Here is a 6093-nt window from a genome sequence, read left to right on the forward strand (position 1 = left end):
TGTGTGTGTGTGTGTGTGTGTGTGTGTGTGTGTGTGTGTGTGTGTGTGTGTGTGTGTAAAGGGCTCAGTCGTTTAAGTTTAATGTTGTGTTATTTTTACGCAGACGTGGCTGTTTTTTTGTTTTTTGTTGTTTCTGGAAAACGAAGCAGTTTGTTAATGATGATGACGGCAGCGAGTTTTCGGGACGACCTTGATGAAGGAGAGTTTTTTAGACGACGAGACGCTGCTGCGACAGTTTGGTCACAAGTGAAAGGGACAAAGATAAAGAGAAAAAAAAATAATAACAAGGCCAGAGACAACAATAATAAATGTCTTTAAAAAACACTTTTTATAGGAAAAGATGCTTCATGTGATTTCACAAAGACCAAGAGATGGAAACAAAAGGATCTGGATCTGCGAAGAGAACAAATAAGAGACAATTAAACACAAATAACATTCAAAGTAAATTAACAACAGTTTGGACATTTGGCACAGATGTGTAAACACACACCGGAGCCTCACAGAGTCTCTGCGAGTGTTTTGTGTCTGCAAAGAGACAAAAACACAACAGACACAAAGTTTGTGTTTTGGAGCTGAATCTAAAAATGTAAAATACATAATTTGGGGCCCATATTAAGATTAAGTGATAATGAAAATCATTTTGGGGGTTTGATTAGCAATGAATAACTAAAGTAGATCATTTAGTTATAAAATATAGCTCTGGTGTGTTAAAGTGTCTCTCTGCACTTTATGTGACAAACTGAACCTGCTGCTGTAGATTTACTTCAGTGTTGATGCTGATGTTGATGTGTGAGTCGACAGAGGACGGAGGACGGAGCGGGGATGTGATTATGGGATGGATGCTCGAGGTCAGAGGTCAAACAGGAAGTGCGCCACTCAGCGGATTCCACAACGGCACTTGCTTGTCTTCTGACGACCTCTGACCTCGTCTGTGCGAGCAGGTTCCGCACCTCCCATCACACACACTTTCTGAACACACACACACACACACACACACTGTAGAAAATCCAAGAATAGAAAAATAAAAGCCTGTTTGTTCCTGTGTGAGTATTTCAGGATGACCTCAGAGACTGATCACATATTCAGAATCTAAATGGTTAATTTCTCGCTGAGCATCTGCACGACTCCCATCATCCCATCAAACCAGAGCCCGCGAGCTGCTTTTCCAGAGACTTCCTGCTGACAGAGACAGACGTACCAGTGTCTGAAAGCTCCCCGACGTCAGATCCTCGCCGTCAGGTCGTCACGAGGATCTCCAAACCCGGGAGAGACGCTCAGGACGAGGAGATGGAGGGAAACAGGGAGTCGACTTCCTGTCGCCTTCGACTCGGTGGCTCTGAGCTCCTCGCCCTCCAACATCGAGTCTGAGAGCTGGAGGCTTCTTCAGGACCTCGAGGGAGTTAAACAAGTTTCAACTCAACTTTATTAGTCGTGTCTGAAACGAACAGGAGGGACGCTGAGAGAATAAGAACTCGACCAACAGTGTTCAGAGAACAGGGAGGATTTATAATGAAGTTTAAACTTACCTTTATTGTAGTCCAACACAAACACACAGTCCCTCCAGTACTGAACAAGACAGATAATAATGCTTTAAAGTGGCTATAATCAATAGAAGAGTTTTACAAAGTAGAATAAACATGAGTAAAATCTGAAAGAAAATGAATAAAAATAAGAATAAAAACCAATGAAGTACCGATGTGAGGAGCAGAATTTTACCCAACAGAGACCCACTGGGAATGTCAGTGTTTTTTTTTTTAAATGTTTATTATTTATGTGTAATTAAGTTTCAAATCTTTGATGGGAAAATAGTTGTTTCTATAAATACACATCTCAGCCTGAACAGAAAACTCTTTTCATCATCATTATCCTCTTCACTGAAACTTGGATGAATCAAAAACTAAATCAACGAGCCCCCGAGGGAAAAACAGTCCCAATCGGGATTAATTAATTACTGGAGTCAAATATCAACAGCAGTGTGACAGAAAAAAACCCCAAACAAACACAAACAAAACAGACGGGGCCTCCAGCAGCATCAGGAACAAATTCAATTCAATCCAGATCAATAGACGGATAGATAGAGTTCATTATTAACATTTTATAAACTGTGTCACAGATTTAATACATGAAACACAATGAGATACTGTGAGCACTTGCTGACTCTTGTATTTTGTATCTGGGTTTTCACATATGAAGTGATTGTGGTGCGTAAAAATCAACATGGTAAGAAGGAAAAATATAAAGAAAGATAAAGCAAAAACAAGTTCTGCAGGTCACGTAGCTTAAATATGAATAGAAAAAACATATAAAAACAATATAAATATGTACAATGTGCAATAAGAATGGGGGAACATCAAATACATTTTGAAGGACACGTAACGATGAGTGGATTATATGTTTTCTGCATAATGAGGACATGTTCTTAGTTCATGCATTTGACAAGTTGCAAATACGCTGATATTGAACGTATCAGCATCAATATCAGTATCAGTTTTTCACAAAATATCTGATCTCACAGTTCAAAGTCCAGCTGGGAGCATTATTAAACTGGTTCTGTTCAGACTCTCACAGAACCTGGTTAAGGTTCAGGAAAGATCTTAGTCTGGTTTGATACAGAGAAAGTTCACAGTGACTTCAGACACTTCACAACCTGTTTATTCAAACAAAAGCACCATTTCTCACTGACCTTAACCAAAGTGCTGCGAGTGCATGAAAATAAAAAAAAGGTTGCTTAGGGAACTATTAATAATTAGACAAACTGTAAAACTTGAATCCATGTTTGCGTTCAGTTTTCTGAACAGAGTGAGTATCTCTCTCTCTCTCTCTCTCTCTCTCTCTGTGAAACTTGGATCTCTTCAGGCGACTCTTTAAACTTTAATCGTTTTTCATCCTGCAGACTGAGCTCTCCTCTCTCTCTCTCTCTCTGAATCAAATGAAACCAGGATGAATATTCAATTATATAATGAAACATGCTGTAATTGAGGGCGTAGCTCATTATGCCACATTAGTCTGATATAAATAGTGAGCTATTAGCACTAATTTATTAGAAATCTGCCGCTTATTAAGGAGCTTGAGCTCTCGTCATCCACTCAGTCCCCAAACTACTGAGAAACACTTTGAGTCCAGACTGAGACACCTGTTTGTTGAAGTGTTTCACCTGGTTCCAGCTGGTTCCTCTGAAGCTTCCTTAGTCCAAGATTTGCTGCTTGTTTTGTCCATGAGTGTGTGCAGAGGGTCAGATGGGCCCAGTGGTACATTTCTAGCAGATCACTAGTCCACCAACCAGGAGAGAATAAACAAAACATAAAATATATATTATATATATATATATATATATATATAATATATATATATAATATATAAAAAAATGAATATAATATAAATATATTAAATAAATTATACATATGTACACTGGAAAAAGTTTCATTAATATTTCTACAAAGAAAAACTGTTATTTTACTGATTTTTCCTAATTTATTATGATCAAACTCCTTTAATAAAGTGAATCCACTCAAGTTTCAGATTTTTCCTAAATTATTATGATCAAACATAATGTATGTTACTTATTAGGGTTTTAGAAAAAAAAGGCAAATAGTATGATGAACTGTATATATTATGTACCATATAGAAGCACATAGAACTTAACATAAACTTGGATTCATTCATTCATGGTGTGTTGCTTGGTATTACAAGCAATTATATAAGTTTATAAGTTTCTATTATTTTGTCCGACCCATTCATATCAACAAAGAGGCGAATTAAGAGAAACACCTGTATAAACAGTATAATCTCCATGAAGGACGATTTATTACAGGGCTGTTGTATTAGACTATATCAGCTTTAGCTAGATGTTCCTAATAAATTGTCAACTGAGTGTACATTAATAATTATCAGCTGGCTGCAAAGAGCCTGACTGGAATGAATTGATTGCTTTTGGTGCTGTTTTCACCTGGGAACTGATACTGGCTCCCTGGCAGCCTAAAGATGTTGTTTAATACTTTTATCATATATTATTATCATCCACATATAAGATGTTTTACCCTCCTCTTCCCCTTTTAAACACGTTTACTCGGAGTACATCACCTTTCATTACCAGCAGTGAGTGACCGTTTACGTGCTGACGTCACTGTAGTGTCTCGTCGCCCGTCTCTGGAGTTTCTGTTTCCGGTAGAGTTTATGCTTCTGCTCCTCGGTGTGTTTCCTGCTGCTGTTGGCAGGTGAAGGTAGCATCACTTTTAAGATCAGAATTTATAAATATGAAACTGTGATTAAGTGATGGATCAACTCTGGCACTGTCACCACCTCACAGGTGAAAGTATTCACAGATTAACATCTGCATGTTTTTGATCCTTCATCATCAGTATTGTCGCACAACAACATTTAAACAGTTTAAGTATTTGTGTTGTTGATTGAAGCTAACAGAAATAGTCCCACTGTGCTGTATGTGTTACTATTGTGAAAATTCATACGACGTGTGTTCTATAAAAACCATCAACAAAGTTAAAGCAGCTTCATAAATAACTTTATTGGACATTATTAATCTAAACAATTTACAACACTGGAAATGTATAAAAGAATAATAAATGGATTAATTAAATACTGTAGTGAACAATTTACAATCAACTATTTAAAATCAAAAATAGTTGTGGATGAAATTAAAGCTGAATTTCACTGTCATATGTAAGTTTGCTTAATAAAAAGAAATAGTTGAATCAACAGTGCAACAGAATCTTTAGCAACAAGTGTAATCATTATTCATCATGAGTCCTAATGTGTGAGACAGTTCATATTTAGTCTTTAATATCGAACAATATTAAAATACATGTGCGCCCAACACCTCAGTTGTCTGGAGAAGTTGCCTGCGCTGTGCTGGGTTCCCTTCACCCTGGTTGTTACTGTAAAACTCACAGTCTGGAAGCAGGTGAAGAGCCTTTGCCGTGTTGGTGAAAAGTCAGGTTTGATGTCAGCTGATCTGTTGATGATGATGATGATGATGATGATGATGATGATGATGATGATGATGATGATGATGATTTTACAGTCCAAGTCCAAACCTTTCTCTCAGATGTTGTAAAGTGTCTGTCGGCCGTCGTACACTCCGGTTTCTCATTTCTCCAGGGTTGGATTTTTATTTATATTTTAATTTTTTTCCCATGGTTCTCTCTGGTCTCAGCGGCTCATCCGTCATCAGAACGACAGCCCTCCGCCTGCGTCAGAACAATAATATCCCTGCCCGGCGTGATGGACAGCCGAGCTGAGAACGGTGACAGCGGTGTGGTGTCCGGGCGGAGATTGAAGGTGGAGCGGTGGAGACCAACGTTGACCTTTCCATCAGAAGTCTTTTCACGGTGACATCTGAGCCGCCTGCAGACGCCAATAAAACACCTCCGCCCTTCAAAAGCCTCTTCAAGGCCTCGGCTGTGATTGCAGCGCAGCGCCGCTCATTGAAACCTCACAAGAAACACTTCAGGTTCGTCCACACTGTGATTTATTGGATCAGAGTTACTTTTCCACTTTAACATTTATTGTCTCCAGCTCAGAGCGCGACAACAACAAACTCACAAGCCATGTTTTCTGTTTCCTTAACTCTTCGAGAACATGTGACTTAAACTTAAAACTTCAACTTCAACATCAGGTTCTCCATCTTAATGTTTCTTCATCATGCTGTGCAGCAGAGCATCTGATTTGTCTGCATGGACATAATATTGAAAATAAAAAGCTGTAATCTCTTAAATTTTTGATTAAGTGAATAAATAAAAATCCAGCCTTGAAATATGAATATACAAATACATTAAAACATAGAGTAGACATATAGAGAAGAGTTGGAAAGCAGTTTATATAATAAATATTTATTTATCTCAGTGAATAGTGATTTATTTAGACATGTAGCCTATTTGATTGCTGATTTATTAATTTAATCCTGGTATTTATATTTTCTGCCTTTAGTATTTGTTAAAGAGACATAAGCGCATAAGAGAAATTTAAAAGAAATATAAAAATAATAGTTGTTTAAAGTGTTGAAATAAGACTTTTGTTTTTAAAAAAAGAGTTTAAGTCAGTTTAACACGTGGAAACTTCAGATATTTCACATGTAAG

Source organism: Seriola dumerili, unplaced genomic scaffold, assembly GCF_002260705.1.
Source record: "Seriola dumerili isolate Sdu_G_001 unplaced genomic scaffold, Sdu_1.0 BDQW01000550.1, whole genome shotgun sequence".
In the NCBI taxonomy this organism is placed as follows: domain Eukaryota; kingdom Metazoa; phylum Chordata; class Actinopteri; order Carangiformes; family Carangidae; genus Seriola; species Seriola dumerili.